The sequence below is a fragment of the Pseudophryne corroboree genome, unplaced genomic scaffold (genome assembly GCF_028390025.1).
Source record: "Pseudophryne corroboree isolate aPseCor3 unplaced genomic scaffold, aPseCor3.hap2 scaffold_545, whole genome shotgun sequence".
NCBI classification, from domain to species: Eukaryota; Metazoa; Chordata; class Amphibia; order Anura; family Myobatrachidae; genus Pseudophryne; species Pseudophryne corroboree.
The window spans coordinates 1-15,486 of record NW_026970145.1 but is presented as its reverse complement, the minus strand read 5'-3'; the positions used below and the strand labels follow the sequence as shown (position 1 = coordinate 15,486).

The 15,486-nt window shown below is 46.7% G+C and overlaps 11 non-coding genes and 2 pseudogenes across 11 annotated transcripts; 4 read left to right on the top strand and 9 right to left on the bottom strand.

Moving 5' to 3' along the window:
* Positions 1 to 191: 191 nt before the first annotated feature.
* On the top strand, positions 192 to 347 carry LOC135032541 (U1 spliceosomal RNA). The gene has a single exon (XR_010228045.1). It is a non-coding gene; the product is annotated as a U1 spliceosomal RNA (small nuclear RNA).
* Positions 348 to 1,021: 674 nt separating this feature from the next.
* On the top strand, positions 1,022 to 1,185 carry LOC135032433 (U1 spliceosomal RNA). The gene has a single exon (XR_010227955.1). It is a non-coding gene; the product is annotated as a U1 spliceosomal RNA (small nuclear RNA).
* Positions 1,186 to 1,337: 152 nt separating this feature from the next.
* On the top strand, positions 1,338 to 1,500 carry LOC135032520 (U1 spliceosomal RNA). Its single transcript, XR_010228029.1, has one exon. It is a non-coding gene; the product is annotated as a U1 spliceosomal RNA (small nuclear RNA).
* A 3,305-nt stretch (positions 1,501 to 4,805) lies between these two features.
* Positions 4,806 to 4,969, bottom strand: LOC135032581 (U1 spliceosomal RNA). Its single transcript, XR_010228084.1, has one exon. It is a non-coding gene; the product is annotated as a U1 spliceosomal RNA (small nuclear RNA).
* A 692-nt stretch (positions 4,970 to 5,661) lies between these two features.
* Positions 5,662 to 5,803, bottom strand: LOC135032482 (U1 spliceosomal RNA; annotated as a pseudogene).
* Positions 5,804 to 5,955: 152 nt separating this feature from the next.
* LOC135032513 (U1 spliceosomal RNA) lies at positions 5,956 to 6,119 on the bottom strand. The gene has a single exon (XR_010228023.1). It is a non-coding gene; the product is annotated as a U1 spliceosomal RNA (small nuclear RNA).
* A 692-nt stretch (positions 6,120 to 6,811) lies between these two features.
* On the bottom strand, positions 6,812 to 6,953 carry LOC135032481 (U1 spliceosomal RNA; annotated as a pseudogene).
* A 152-nt stretch (positions 6,954 to 7,105) lies between these two features.
* On the bottom strand, positions 7,106 to 7,269 carry LOC135032525 (U1 spliceosomal RNA). The gene has a single exon (XR_010228033.1). It is a non-coding gene; the product is annotated as a U1 spliceosomal RNA (small nuclear RNA).
* Positions 7,270 to 8,573: 1,304 nt separating this feature from the next.
* On the top strand, positions 8,574 to 8,647 carry TRNAN-AUU (transfer RNA asparagine (anticodon AUU)). The gene has a single exon. It is a non-coding gene; the product is annotated as a tRNA-Asn (tRNA).
* A 5,366-nt stretch (positions 8,648 to 14,013) lies between these two features.
* On the bottom strand, positions 14,014 to 14,129 carry LOC135032556 (U5 spliceosomal RNA). Its single transcript, XR_010228060.1, has one exon. It is a non-coding gene; the product is annotated as a U5 spliceosomal RNA (small nuclear RNA).
* Positions 14,130 to 14,404: 275 nt separating this feature from the next.
* Positions 14,405 to 14,520, bottom strand: LOC135032545 (U5 spliceosomal RNA). Its single transcript, XR_010228049.1, has one exon. It is a non-coding gene; the product is annotated as a U5 spliceosomal RNA (small nuclear RNA).
* Positions 14,521 to 14,794: 274 nt separating this feature from the next.
* Positions 14,795 to 14,910, bottom strand: LOC135032553 (U5 spliceosomal RNA). The gene has a single exon (XR_010228057.1). It is a non-coding gene; the product is annotated as a U5 spliceosomal RNA (small nuclear RNA).
* A 275-nt stretch (positions 14,911 to 15,185) lies between these two features.
* Positions 15,186 to 15,301, bottom strand: LOC135032547 (U5 spliceosomal RNA). Its single transcript, XR_010228051.1, has one exon. It is a non-coding gene; the product is annotated as a U5 spliceosomal RNA (small nuclear RNA).
* Between the last annotated feature and the right edge of the window lie 185 nt (positions 15,302 to 15,486).

The window sequence follows — 15,486 nt, the reverse complement described above, 5'->3', positions numbered from 1 at the left end:
AGGAGGAGAAGTCAGGATAGTCCACAAGGGTATAGAAGGGAGGGGCTCAAGAAAAAAGAAGTGGAAACAGACAGCAAACTAGGCTGGAGAGAGACCTGAGACAAAGAGATCTGAATTATATGAGAGCCGACCAGGGGAAACACAAATTATGCAGTCAAGTTTCCCACATTTGGGGAAATCGCAGGGGCAGCACACCCAGGTGAGATACTATAATCAGGAAGGTGCTTCTCCCAGGGCAAGGCTCACCCATTGCACACTGGGTGTGCTGCTCCTACGATTTCCCCAAATGTGGGACACTTGACTGCATAATTTGTGTTTCCTCTGGTCGGCTCTCGTATAATTCAGATCTCTTTGTCTCAGGTCTCTCTCCAGCCTAGTTTGCTCTCTGTTTCCACTTCTTTTTTCTTGAGCCCCTCCCTTCTATACCCTTGTGGACTATCCTGACTTCTCCTCCCGTCTGCTTACTTTGTGCCTTCCAATGCACAATGCAAACTACAGGTAGTGCTGCAGGGCCCACACCCTTTTACTTGCCTTACAGAGCAGCTCTGGAGCTGTTACAGTGCCCAGCTGCTGCAAGAAATCAGCTTGAATGCTTCATGGGATGGGGCATGGCCAACATGAGCCCCACACCAAAGGAGGGTGGGGGTGTTTAATGCGATCTAGGGGTCATCCAAGCACCGCAAAAGGCCGCCATGCCCTGCACGCCCCTTTTCTCTTTTCATATGCAGATGAGGGTTGAAGCCAACTTTGACCCACTGCTTGGATAACATCACCATATGCAAATCAATCTGCTGCAGGCCTTCCCCCAGGAATGCTTGCACTAGTTGTTGCATTTGGTTTGTTGTTTGGGGGTGCTTCAGTATTAGGCAGCCTTCTGCCCTCCCATGTTCATCTGAAAATATGTGTTCTCCCTGCAGTTGTTGTCCCCATATGAGAGTTCCCTTGTGCTGCCTCAGTTGAATCTCCTTTACTTGACAGAGATGTGCCTGAGCAGCGGCCCTCCCCAGCCCTATCCCAAATCATACTTATTTTGCATAGGAGACACCATGGTCATGAAAATTGTTCACCCAGGGTGAGGTTCATTCATTGCATTCTGGGTATGCTGACCCCTGTGATTTACCCAAATGTGGGAAACTCGCCTGCATTATTTGTGGTAGTTGGGGACTGTGTTTGTGTTTTCCGCTGGTCAGCTCTGGTAAAAGTCAGATTTCTTTGTCTCAGATCTTCCTCTAGCCTTGTTCTTCTTTCGAGAGTTCCATTGTGCTGCCTCAGTTGGATCTCCTTCACTTGACAGGGGGGTGCCCGAGCAGCGACCCTCCCCAGCTCTAGCCCAACTCCTACTTACCTGCCAGGTGAGATACTATGATCTTGAAGGTGCTTCTCCCAGGGCAAGGCTCAACCATTGCACTCTGGGTGTGCTGCCCCTGCGATTTCCCCAAATATGGGAAACTTGACTGCATAATTTGTGTTTCCCCTGGTCGGCTCTCGTATAATTCAGATCTCTTTGTCTCAGGTCTCTCTCCAGCCTAGTTTGCTGTCTGTTTCCACTTCTCTTTTCTTGAGCCGCTCCCTTCTATGCCCTTGCGCACTATCCTGACTTCTCCCGTCTGCTTACTTTGTGCCTTCCAACGCACAATGCGAACTACAGGTAGTGCTGCAGGGCCCACACCCTTTTATTTGCCTTACAGAGCAGCTCTGGAGCTGTTACAGTGCCCAGCTGCTGCAAGAAATCAGCTTGAATGCTTCAGGGGCTGGGGCATAGCCAACATGAGCCCCACACCGAAGGAGGGTGGAGGTGTTTAATGCGAACTAGGGGTCATCCAAGCGCCGCAAAAGGCCGCCATGCCCTGCATAACCCTTTTCTCTTTTCATATGCAGATGAGGGTTCCAGCCAACTTTGGCCCACTGCTTGGATGACATCACCGTATGCAAATTCGTCTCCTGCAGACCTTCCCCCAGGAATACTTGTACTAGTTATTGCATATGGTTTGATATTTGATGGTGCTTCAGTATTAGGCAGCCTTCCGCCCTCCCATGTTCATCTGAAAAAATGTGGTCTCCCTGCAGTTGTTGTCCCCAGACGAGAGTTCCCTTGTGCTTCCTCAGTTGAATCTCCTTAACTTGACGGGGGAGGGGCTTGCCCGAGCAGCCACCCTCCCCAGCCCTATCCCAACTCATACTTATTTTGCATATGAGATCTCTATATCATGAAGATTGTTATCACAGGGTGAAGTTCATCCATTATATTTTAAAATAGGAAGGTTCAAATTACATATTTGAATTGCATCTATGTGCTGGATTCAAATGTCCCCCCCCCCCTTCCTTTCTCAATTGTGCCCGTCAGCAGCTATTCTAAGGTTGCTGCCAATGGGTGTGACACATTAATTTCTTCTGTGGGGTACACTGGACTCCACAAGGATTCACATTGGGGTGTAGAGTAGGATCTTGATCTGAGGCACCAACCGGCTCAAAGCTTTTGACTGTTCCCAAGATGCTCAGCGCATTCTCCTCTATAACCCCGCTTCCATGAACAGGGAGCTCAGTTTGTAGTTGGTGCCTTCAGTAGCAGGCCACTTAACAGGGGCCTGCCTCAGGCAGCCTATTCTTAGCTATTAATTTTGACAAGAAAATAAGAACTTTTTTTATGAGAATCTACAAGGGCTGCAGCAGGCTAGGTCTAATAGACATCTTTACTGCAGCTTCATCACTCCCAGCGGCGCTGTATACTCCCGTGCCCTGGTTGCTGGGTCACTGCAGCGGAGGCTCCGGTTTCTTCCTAAGGTCAGTCACACACGCACCGCCCTTCCGGATCACGAGGCCGCTGATGAAGGGGAGCGTGGCCGTAGGGGGTGGACCGTGTGCGCACTGGCGTGGACACTGATTACTGGGCAGCCGCTCCACGAGCCACCAGGTACAGTTAAGGAGCACAGGTCTGGGGTTTTTTCTCCCATATTAAACCAATTTTGTACTGCCCGCAGCGCATTGTGATAGGTAATAGGGCCTGATTCAGGTTGGATTGCAATCACAGTAAGCGATCCAACTGCAAAAATTGCTAAGAGCATACGCATGTGCCTGCATTTTCTGCGGCACCCCGCAGAGAATGCGATCGCCTCTGCCTGTCAATCGGGGCAGGCGGGGAGAGGGGGGTCAGCAACACTCCATTTCCAAGTCAGGGATGGAGCGGTGCGGGGGCAAGGCTTCAAAATGGGGTCTGCAATGGAGGAGACACAGGGGGCGTGGTCACAGCGGCTGTATGACATCACATTCAGCCGCTGTGATCACAAAAATGGTGGCGGCTTCCTGCGCGCACATACAGTCTGCACCAGCAGGAGGCTACACCATTTTTTATGATCACGCTGAACTGCAGTGCGACTGCAATTACAGATTGGTCAAGAAGGGAGGCGTCATGCTGGGTGGCCATGTCCTGTCACTGTGCAGGAGCCAGCACCGCTCACACACTAGTCCCCGGGTGCAGCCCCCAACCCCCGGGACACCCGGAGCAACAAAATGTAGATTCACACCACCAGGCCACGCCCCTACCTATGAAACCATGCCTCCTTTTTACCATTGCGCTGCTTATCTGCGCGCACTGCATTACAATCTCCTTCGCCACCTCTCTGGGTGTCACCAGTGATAGTGACACCTCTGCCATGCTTGTAGCAGCTGGTCCTAAGATCTACGCCTCAAGCCCTGAGTGTTTGCCCTTGTGACTTGTTGATCATCATAGCGAAGCAGATGCTTACAGAAAACTGCAGGGGCTTAGATTGAAAATAAAAAAATATATGGGTATAAGGTAGAGAGGAGCGGGTTCGGTTCTCCGAGAACCGAATTCCCCACGAACTCCACGTGGTTTACACTGGTCCGAGGCAGGCTCGGTTGTTCCCGCCTGACTCGGAAAACCTGAACAAGGGAAAATGTCATCATCCCGCTGTCGGATTCTCGCGAGATTCGGATTTCATATAAAGAGCTGCGCGTTGCCGCCATTTTTACTCGTGCATTGAAGAGGGAGCGGAGAGGACGTGGCTATGTTCTCTCAGTGGAAATCTCAATATCAGTGCTCAGTATCAGTGGTTACTTATTGCTGCTCAGTAATACTAGTAGTGTGTCTCTCCTGCTCAGTGTCAGTTCTCAGTAGTATCCTCATCAGTGCTCAGTATCACTGCTCATTGTCTTGTGCTGCATTGTGGTGCTCAGCATACTACAGTACATTACTAATAGTCCAGTGCTGCATCTTGCTGCTCAGTGTCAGTTCTAGTATCCTCATCAGTGCTCACTATCACTGCTCATTACATTGTGGTGTTCTGTATACTACAGTAACATAGTAATATAGTAACATATAGTAATATAGTTTTTGAGGTTGAAAAGAGGCAAATTGCCCATCGTGTTCAACCTGTTTTAAGTTGTGATGATTCTACATACTTGCTGAATAATGTTTTATGACTAGTTAACTACTACAACTCATGTTACCCCCGGATTAACCATGTTGATATTTTAAGTATTATAACCTTGGATAGCTTTTTCATTCAGAAATGTATCCATTCCTTTTTTAAATCCAATTACAGAGTCCGCCATTACCACCTTCCCTGGCAGGGAATTCCACATCCTGATTGCCCTAACAGTGAAGATCATAGTATCTCACCTGGCAGGTAAGTAGGAGTTGGGCTAGAGCTGTGGAGGATTGCTGCTTGGGCACCCCCTGTCAAGTGAAGGAGATCCAACTGAGGCAGCACAAGGGAACTCTCGAAAGAAGAACAAGGCTAGAGGAAGATCTGAGACAAAGAAATCTGACTTTTACCAGAGCTGACCAGAGGAAAGCACAAACACAGTCCCCCACTACCACAAATAATGCAGTCGAGTTTCCCACATTTGGGGAAATCACAGGGGTCAGCATACCCAGAATGCAATGAATGAACCTCACCCTGGGAGAACAATCTTCATGACCAAGGTATCTCCTATGCAAAATAAGTATGATTTGGGATAGGGCTGGGGAGGGCCGCTGCTCAGGCACATCTCTGTCAAGTAAAGGAGATTCAACTGAGGCAGCACAAGGGAACTCTCATCTGGGGACAACAACTGCAGGGAGAACACATATTTTCAGATGAACATGGGAGGGCAGAAGGCTGCCTAAAACTGAAGCACCCCCAAACAACGAACCAAATGCAACTACTAGTGCAAGCATTCCTGGGGGAAGGCCTGCAGCAGATGGATTTGCATATGGTGATGTCATCCAAGCAGTGGGTCAAAGTTGGCTTCAACCCTCGTCTGCATATGAAAAGAAAAAAGGGGTGTGCAGGGCATGGCGGCCTTTTGCGGCGCTTGGATGACCCCTAGTTCGCATTAAACACCTCCACCCTCCTTCGGTGTGGGGCTCATGTTGGCTATGCCCCAGCCCCTGAAGCATTCAAGCTGATTTCTTGCAGCAGCTGGGCACTGTAACAGCTCCAGAGCTGCTCTGTAAAGCAAGTAAAAGGGTGTGGGCCCTGCAGCACTACCTGTAGTTTGCATTGTGCGTTGGAAGGCACAAAGTAAGCAGATGGGAGAAGTCAGGATAGTGCACAAGGGTATAGAAGGGAGGGGCTCAAGAAAAAAGAAGTGGAAACAGACAGCAAACTAGGCTGGAGAGAGACCTGAGACAAAGAGATCTGAATTATATGAGAGCCGACCAGGGGAAACACAAATTATGCAGTCAAGTTTCCCACATTTGGGGAAATCGCAGGGGCAGCACACCCAGAGTGCAATGGGTGAGCCTTGCCCTGGGAGAAGCATCTTCATGATCATAGTATCTCACCTGGCAGGTAAGTAGGAGTTGGGCTAGAGCTGGGGAGGGTCGCTGCTCGGGCACCCCCCTGTCAAGTGAAGGAGATCCAACTGAGGCAGCACAAGGGAACTCTCGAAAGAAGAACAAGGCTAGAGGAAGATCTGAGACAAAGAAATCTGACTTTTACCAGAGCTGACCAGAGGAAAGCACAAACACAGTCCCCCACTACCACAAATAATGCAGTTGAGTTTCCCACATTTGGGGAAATCACAGGGGTCAGCATACCCAGAATGCAATGAATGAACCTAACCCTGGGAGAACAATCTTCATGACCATGGTATCTCCTATGCAAAATAAGTATGATTTGGGATAGGGCTGGGGAGGGCCGCTGCTCAGGCACATCTCTGTCAAGTAAAGGAGATTCAACTGAGGCAGCACAAGGGAACTCTCATCTGGGGACAACAACTGCAGGGAGAACACATATTTTCAGATGAACATGGGAGGGCAGAAGGCTGCCTAATACTGAAGCACCCCCAAACAACAAACCAAATGCAAAAACTAGTGCAAGCATTCCTGGGGGAAGGCCTGCAGCAGATGGATTTGAATATGGTGATGTCATCCAAGCAGTGGGTCAAAGTTGGCTTCAACCCTCGTCTGCATATGAAAAGAATAAAGGGGTGTGCAGGGCATGGCGGCCTTTTGCGGCGCTTGGATGACCCCTAGTTTGCATTAAACACCTCCACCCTCCTTCGGTGTGGGGCTCATGTTGGCTATGCCCCAGCCCCTGAAGCATTCAAGCTGATTTCTTGCAGCAGCTGGGCACTGTAACAGCTCCAGAGCTGCTCTGTAAAGCAAGTAAAAGGGTGTGGGCCCTGCAGCACTACCTGTAGTTTGTATTGTGCGTTGGAAGGCACAAAGTAAGCAGACGGGAGAAGTCAGGATAGTGCACAAGGGTATAGAAGGGAGGGGCTCAAGAAAAAAGAAGTGGAAACAGACAGCAAACTAGGCTGGAGAGAGACCTGAGACAAAGAGATCTGAATTATATGAGAGCCGACCAGGGGAAACACAAATTATGCAGTCAAGTTTCCCACATTTGGGGAAATCGCAGGGGCAGCACACCCAGAGTGCAATGGGTGAGCCTTGCCCTGGGAGAAGCATCTTCATGATCATAGTATCTCACCTGGCAGGTAAGTAGGAGTTGGGCTAGAGCTGGGGAGGGTCGCTGCTCGGGCACCCCCCTGTCAAGTGAAGGAGATCCAACTGAGGCAGCACAAGGGAACTCTCGAAAGAAGAACAAGGCTAGAGGAAGATCTGAGACAAAGAAATCTGACTTTTACCAGAGCTGACCAGAGGAAAGCACAAACACAGTCCCCCACTACCACAAATAATGCAGTTGAGTTTCCCACATTTGGGGAAATCACAGGGGTCAGCATACCCAGAATGCAATGAATTAACCTAACCCTGGGAGAACAATCTTCATGACCATGGTATCTCCTATGCAAAATAAGTATGATTTGGGATAGGGCTGGGGAGGGCCGCTGCTCAGGCACATCTCTGTCAAGTAAAGGAGATTCAACTGAGGCAGCACAAGGGAACTCTCATCTGGGGACAACAACTGCAGGGAGAACACATATTTTCAGATGAACATGGGAGGGCAGAAGGCTGCCTAATACTGAAGCACCCCCAAACAACAAACCAAATGCAACAACTAGTGCAAGCATTCCTGGGGGAAGGCCTGCCGCAGATGGATTTGCATATGGTGATGTCATCCAAGCAGTGGGTCAAAGTTGGTTCAAACACCTTTGCAAAGTTCTATAAGTTTGATACCCTGGCTGAGGAGGACCTCCTGTTTGCTCAATCGGTGCTGCAAAGTCATCCGCACTCTCCTGCCCGTTTGGGAGCTTTGGTATAATCCCCATGGTCCTTACGGAGTCCCCAGCATCCTCTAGGACGTAAGAGAAAATAAGATTTTAAACCTACCGGTAAATCTTTTTCTCGTAGTCCGTAGAGGATGCTGGGTGCCCGTCCCAAGTGCTGTCTACTTCTGCAAGACTTGTATATAGTTATTGCTTACATAAGGGTTATATGTTAGTTTTCATCGGTCTTGGACTGATGCTATGTTGTTTTCATACTGTTAACTGGGTAGTATATCACAAGTTATACGGTGTGATTGGTGTGGCTGGTATGAATCTTGACCTTGGATTAACAAAAATCCTTTCCTCGTACTGTCCGTCTCCTCTGGGCACAGTTTCTCTAACTGAGGTATGGAGGAGGGGCATAGAGGGAGGAGCCAGTGCACACCCAGATCTAAAGTCTTTCTTAAAGTGCCCATGTCTGCTGCGGAGCCCGTCTATCCCCCATGGTCCTTACGGAGTCCCCATCATCCTCTACGGACTACGAGAAAAAAAAATTACCGGTAGGTTTAAAATGTTATTTTTTTCTCTGCAACCCACTGCTAAATTGTGCTTCCTAGCTGTTTTTTATAAAATCACTTAATTAAATCTAACTCTGATTACGTCAGAGAAGGCCAGGTACCCTACACCATAAGAGGGGGTTTGAAATTTTGACTTGTCTACTTAAAGATCACCAAAATCTGATGACAAGGTCAATTACATCCCTGGGTGGGATTGAACCACCAACCTTTTGGTTAATAGCCCATGTAAGTGCAAGAAATCCTGAAGCACTCACTCATCATGGGAAAGTACCAATGTGTTTCTTACAAAAATTCTCCAGATTATTGACTTTTTAAAGTTTTTCTAGGAAACGTTCTAGATGAATGCTTATTAGCCTTTGTCAGTATTGACTTTCGCAAGGTGTCTCTGTGGCGCAATCGGTTAGCATGTTTGGCTATTAACCAAAAGGTTGGTGGTTCAATCCCACCCAGGGATGTAATTGACCTTGTAATCAGATTTTGGTGATCTTTAAGTAGACAAGTCAAAATTTCAAAAACCCCCCTTATGGTGTAGGGTACCTGGCCTTCTCTGATGTAATCAGAGTTAGATTTGATTAAGTGATTTTATAAAAAAACAGCTAGGAAGCACAATTTAGCAGTGAGTTGCAGAGAAAAAAAATTATGCTGGCAGAAAAGTCCAATTGAGTGATTAAACAGCTCTTCATTTTCTGATTTTATGTTTATGCTAACAAATTTGCTCTCTGAAAAGTGTCCACAAAGCCAAGTCTCTGATTAACACCTTTGTAGGAATGGTTTTTCACCTATTACTGAATTAAACTTGCTTCATTGGAAAGGCATCAAAGATGCATCCTCATTTCAATGTCTACTGAAATAATACAGGTTGACACCAGGAAACGTCACTGCATCCTTGCTGCTTCCTCATGGGGAAGTCTGTTTAATGTGAAAACAAGGTGATATCTAATCAGCACACAGGTAAGGAATTAAGAAAATCTTTCTTTATGGGTGAAGATGTTTCTCACAAATTGTTGTCCCAATGCATCATTGAAATTCAAGATGGAAGATAATTTTCATATATCACTTGTACATTTTGCATTGCTCTTCTGGTGACAATGTAGTTTGTTTTTGTCAATTACCATTTCAGTAATAGGGTAAAGAAAATTAAGTGGATTTTTTAAAGAAAACAATGCTGTCAATATACTATTAAAACAAATTAAAATGATAAAAGTTATTGTACTTTAAGTAAAAATAAAAGTGCCAAAATATCAATCCCAGTTTTTGATTACTTTAATTATAAAAAAAAAAATGCACATAGCAGAGGATAGTTTCGATCAATCGACCTCTGGGTTATGGGCCCAGCATGCTTCCATTGCACTACTCTGCTGCTCATGGAAGTGTCAGAGATCCTGAAGACTAAATTGATTAAAGGCCTGAAAGTACTGGACTATAAGGAAAGACTTACTAGGCTGAATATTTATACACTAGAAAAGAGGTGCCTAAGAGGAGATATTATTAATATCTTCAAATATGTAAAGATACATAACAAAGAGTTATCAGAGGAATTATTTATTAAAAGAACACGTGGTCACTCGCTGCGACTGGAGGAAAGTTCAGAACGCAATGGAGGAAAGGTTTCTTCACTGTTAGGGCAATCAGGATGTGGAATTCCCTGCCAGGGAAGGTGGTAATGGCGGACTCTGTAATTGGATTTAAAAAAGGAATGGATACATTTCTGAATGAAAAAGCTATCCAAGGTTATAATACTTAAAATATCAACATGGTTAATCCGGGGGTAACATGAGTTATAGTAGCTAACTAGTCATAAAACATTATTCAGCAAGTATGTAGAATCATCACAACTTAAAACAGGTTGAACACGATGGGCAATTTGCCTCTATTCAACCTCAAAAACTATGTTACTATATTACTATGTTATTGTAGTATACAGAACACCACAATGCAATGAGCAGTGATAGTGAGCACTGATGAGGATACTAGAACTGACACTGAGCAGCAAGATGCAGCACTGGACTATTAGTAATGTACTGTATTATGCTGAGCAACACAATGCAGCACAAGACAATGAACAGTGATACTGAGCACTGATGAGGATACTACTGAGAACTGACACTGAGCAGGAGAGACACACTACTAGTATTACTGAGCAGCAATAAGTAACCACTGATACTGAGCACTGATATTGAGATTTCCACTGAGAGAACATAGCCACGTCCTCTCCGCTCTCTCTTCAATGCACGAGTAAAAATGGCAGCAACGCGCAGCTCTTTATATGGAATCCGAATCTCGCGAGAATCCGACAGCGGGATGATGACATTTTCCCTTGTTCAGGTTTTCCGAGTCAGGCGGGAACAACCGAGCCTGCCTCGGACCAGTGTAAACCACGTGGAGTTCGTGGGGAATTCGGTTCTCGGAGAACCGAACCCGCTCCTCTCTACCTTATACCCTATCAATTTTTTATTTTCAATCTAAGCCCCTGCAGTTTTCTGTAAGCATCTGCTTCGCTATGATGATCAACAAGTCACAAGGGCAAACACTCAGGGTTTGAGGCGTAGATCTTAGGACCAGCTGCTACAAGCATGGCAGAGGTGTCACTATCACTGGTGACACCCAGAGAGGTGGCGAGGGAGATTGTAATGCAGTGCGCGCAGATAAGCAGTGCAATGGTAAAAAGGAGGCATGGTTTCATAGGTAGGGGCGTGGCCTGGTGGCCTGAATCTACATTTTGTTGCTCCGGGTGTCCCGGGGGTTGGGGGCTGCACCCGGGGACTAGTGTGTGAGCGGTGCTGGCTCCTGCAAAGTGACAGGGCATGGCCACCCAGCATGACGCCTCCCTTCTTGACCATGCTGTAATTGCAGTCGCACTGCAGTTCAGCGTGATCATAAAAAATGGTGTAGGCTCCTGCTGGTGCAGACTGTATGTGCGCGCAGGAAGCCGCCACCATTTTTGTGATCACAGCGGCTGAATGTGATGTCATACAGTCGCTGTGACCACGCCCCCTGTGTCTCCTCCGTTGCAGACCCCATTTTGAAGCCTTGCCCCCGCACCGCTCCATCCCTGACTTGGAAATGGAGTGTTGCTGACCCACCTCTCCCCCCCTTCCCCGCCCCGATTGACAGGCAGAGGCGATCACATTCTCTGCGGGGTGCCGCAGAAAATGCAGGCACATGCGTATGCTCTTAGCAATTTTTGCAGTTGGATCGCTTATTGTGATTGCAATCCAACCTGAATCAGGCCCTATTACCTATCACAATGCGCTGCGGGCAGTACAAAATTGGGTTAATATAGGAGAAAAACCCCCAGACCTGTGCTCCTTAACTGTACCTGGTGGCTAGTGGAGCGGCTGCCCAGTAATCAGTGTCCACCGCAGTGCGCACACGGCCCACCCCCTACGGCCTCGCTCCCCTTCAGCAGCGGCCTCGTGATCCGGAAGGGTGGTGTGTGTGTGACTGACCTTAGGATGAAACCGGAGCCTCCGCTGCAGTGACCCAGCAACCAGGGCACGGGAGTATACAGCGCCGCTGGGAGTGATGAAGCTGCAGTAAAGATGTCTATTAGACCTAGCCTGCTGCAGCCCTTGTAGATTCTCATAAAACAAGTTCTTCTTTTCTTGTCAAAATTAATAGCTAAGAATAGGCTGCCTGAGGCAGGCCCCTGTTAATTGGCCTGCTACTGAAGGCACCAACTACAAACTGAGCTCCCTGTTCATGGAAGCGGGGTTATAGAGGAGAATGCACTGAGCTTCTTGGGAACAGTCAAAAGCTTTGAGCCGGTTGGTGCCTCAGATCAAGATCCTACTCTACACCCCAATGTGAATCCTTGTGGAGTCCAGTGTACCCCACAGAAGAAATTAATGTGTCACACCCATTGGCAGCAACCTTAGAATAGCTGCTGACGGGCACAATTGAGAAAGGAAGGGGGGGGGGGGACATTTGAATCCAGCACATAGATGCAATTCAAATATGTAATTCGTACCTTCCTATTTTAAAATATAATGGATGAACCTCACCCTGTGAGAACAATCTTCATGATCAAGAGATCTCATATGCAAAATAAATATGAGTTGGGATAGGGCTGGGGAGGGCTGCTCGGGCAGCACCTCCCCCGTCAAGTTAAGGAGATTCAACTGAGGAAGCACAAGGGAACTCTCATCTGGGGACAACAACTGCAGGGAGACCACATCTTTTCAGATGAACATGGGAGGGCGGAAGGCTGCCTAATACTGAAGCACCATATGCAACAACTAGTACAAGCATTCCTGGGGGAAGGTCTGCAGCAGACGGATTTGCATACGGTGATGTTATCCAAGCAGTGGGCCAAAGTTGACTGGAACCCTCATCTGCATATGAAAAGAGAAAAGGGGCATGCAGGGCATGGCGGCCTTTTGCAGTGCTTGGATGACCCCTAGTTCACATTAAACACCCCCACCCTCCTTTGGTGTGGGGCTCATGTTGGCCATGCCCCATCCCCTGAAGCATTCAAGCTGATTTCTTGCAGCAGCTGGGCACTGTAACAGCTCCAGAGCTGTTCTGTAAGGCAAGTAAAAGGGTGTGGGCCCTGCAGCACCACCTGTAGTTCGCATTGTGCGTTGGAAGGCACAAAGTAAGCAGACGGGAGGAGAAGTCAGGATAGTGCGCAAGGGCATTCTTTTCTCTTAGTCCGTAGAGGATGCTGGGGTCACATTAAGAACCATGGGGTATAGACGGGATCCGCAAGATACATGGGCACTTTAAGACTTTCAAAGGGTGTGAACTGGCTCCTCCCTCTATGCCCCTCCTCCAGACTCCAGTTATAGGAACTGTGCCCAGGGAGACGGACATTTCGAGGAAAGGATTTATTGTTAAACTAAGGTGAGCATCTTACCAGCTCACACCTTAAACATGCCGCAGAACGTGGCATTCAACAGAACACAAGCCAACGGCATGAACAATTGCAGCAAAAAGCTGACCAGAACCATAACACAACATGTGTATAACCACAAGTAATAACTGCAGACACAGTATGGACTGGGACGGGTGCCCAGCATCCTCTACAGACTAAGAGAAAAGGATTTACCGGTAGGTATTAAAATCCTATTTTCTCATACGACCTAGAGGATGCTGGGGTCACATTAAGAACCATGGGGTTATACCAAAGCTCTTGAACGGGTGGGAGAGTGCGTACGACTCTGCAGCACCGAATGACCCAACTTAAGGTTATCATCAGCCAAGGTATCAAACTTGTAAAACTTAGCAAAAGTGTTTACTAAATAGCTGCTCGGCAAAGTTGCAATGCCGAGACTCCCCGACCAGCTGCCAAGGATGAACCCACCTTTCTAGTAGAATGGGTCTTCACCTACTTCAGTAACGGCAATCCTGCCGTGGAACGAGCATGCTGAATCTTACCACAGATCCAGCGCATAATGGTCTGCATGGAAGCAGGACACCAAATCCTGTTGGGAGCATACAGGACAAACAGAGCCTCTGTTTTCCTAATCTGAACCGTTCTGGTGACATACATTTTCAAAGTTCTGACCACAGCCAGAGACTTTGACTCAACGAAGGTGTCAGTGGCCAAAGGCACCATGTGGAAAGATGAACCACCTTCGGCAGAAATTGTTGACGTGTCCTCAATTCTGCTCTATCTTCATGAAAGATCAAATAAAGGCTCTTGTGATACTGCATGGTTTGTACTGTTTTCCATGTGCTCCCAGACCTTTAAGCAAGTAGCATGGTCAAGAAAGTTCTGTTTGAAAAGAAACAACATTTACTGTCATTGTTATGCAAATAAACTTACATTAAAGCTAACAAGAAAGCACACTCGTTCTGTCTTTAAACTGATAAAAGAAACCCCAATAATATGGGGCATGCAAAAATTGAGATAAAACTCAGTTTTGCTCCTCTCCACGGAAATCTTTAATAAAAGGCGAAATATTTGTTAGTTCTGAAGAGAAACCAGAGCATGACCAAGATTCCACCTGTCGCCTGAGTGCCATGCCAGCAGTTCTCATTCAGCTGAAAGTGAGCACCCAATTTGAATGAAAGAAAGCAGATTTCTCACCAGGCTTCCCCTTGCTATAAACATGGTTTGTACTCTTTTCCATGTGCTCCCAGATCTTTCAAGCAATTAGTGTGGTCAAGAAAGTTCTGTTTGAAAAGAAACAAACATTTACTGTCATTTCTATGCAAATGAGCTTACATTAAAGCACACTCGTTCTATCTTTAAACCGATAAAATAAAACCCCAATAAGATGGGGCATGCAAAAATTGAGATAAAACTCAGTTTTGCTCCTCTCCACGGAAATCTTTAGTAAAAGGCGAAAGATTTGTTCGTTCTGAAGAGAAACCAGAACATGACCAAGATTCCACCTGTCGCCTGAGTGCCATGCCAGCAGTCCTCATTCAGCTCAAAGTGAGCACCCAATTTGAAAGAAAGAAAGCAGATTTCTCACCAGGCTTCCCCTTGCTATAAACATGGTTTGTACTCTTTTCCATGTGCTCCCAGATCTTTCAAGCAATTAGTATAGTCAAGAAAGTTCTGTTTGAAAAGAAACAAACATTTACTGTCATTTCTATGCAAATGAGCTTACATTAAAGCACACTCGTTCTATCTTTAAACCGATAAAAGAAACCCCAATAAGACGGAGCATGCAAAAATTGAGATAAAACTCAGTTTTGCTCCTCTCCACGGAAATCTTTAATAAAAGGCGAAAGATCTGTTCGTTTTGAAGAGAAACCAGAGCATGACCAAGATTCCACCTGTCGCCTGAGTGCCATGCCAGCAATCCTCATTCAGCTCAAAGTGAGCACCCAATTTGAAAGAAAGAAAGCAGATTTCTCACCAGGCTTCCCCTTGCTATAAACATGGTTTGTACTCTTTTCCATGTGCTCCCAGATCTTTCAAGCAATTAGTGTGGTCAAGAAAGTTCTGTTTGAAAAGAAACAAACATTTACTGTCATTTCTATGCAAATGAGCTTACATTAAAGCACACTCGTTCTATCTTTAAACCGATAAAATAAAATCCCAATAAGATGGGGCATGCAAAAATTGAGATAAAACTCAGTTTTGCTCCTCTCCACGGAAATCTTTAGTAAAAGGCGAAAGATTTGTTCGTTCTGAAGAGAAACCAGAACATGACCAAGATTCCACCTGTCGCCTGAGTGCCATGCCAGCAGTCCTCATTCAGCTCAAAGTGAGCACCCAATTTGAAAGAAAGAAAGCAGATTTCTCACCAGGCTTCCCCTTGCTGTAAACATGGTTTGTACTCTTTTCCATGTGCTCCCAGATCTTTCAAGCATTTAGTATAGTCAAGAAAGTTCT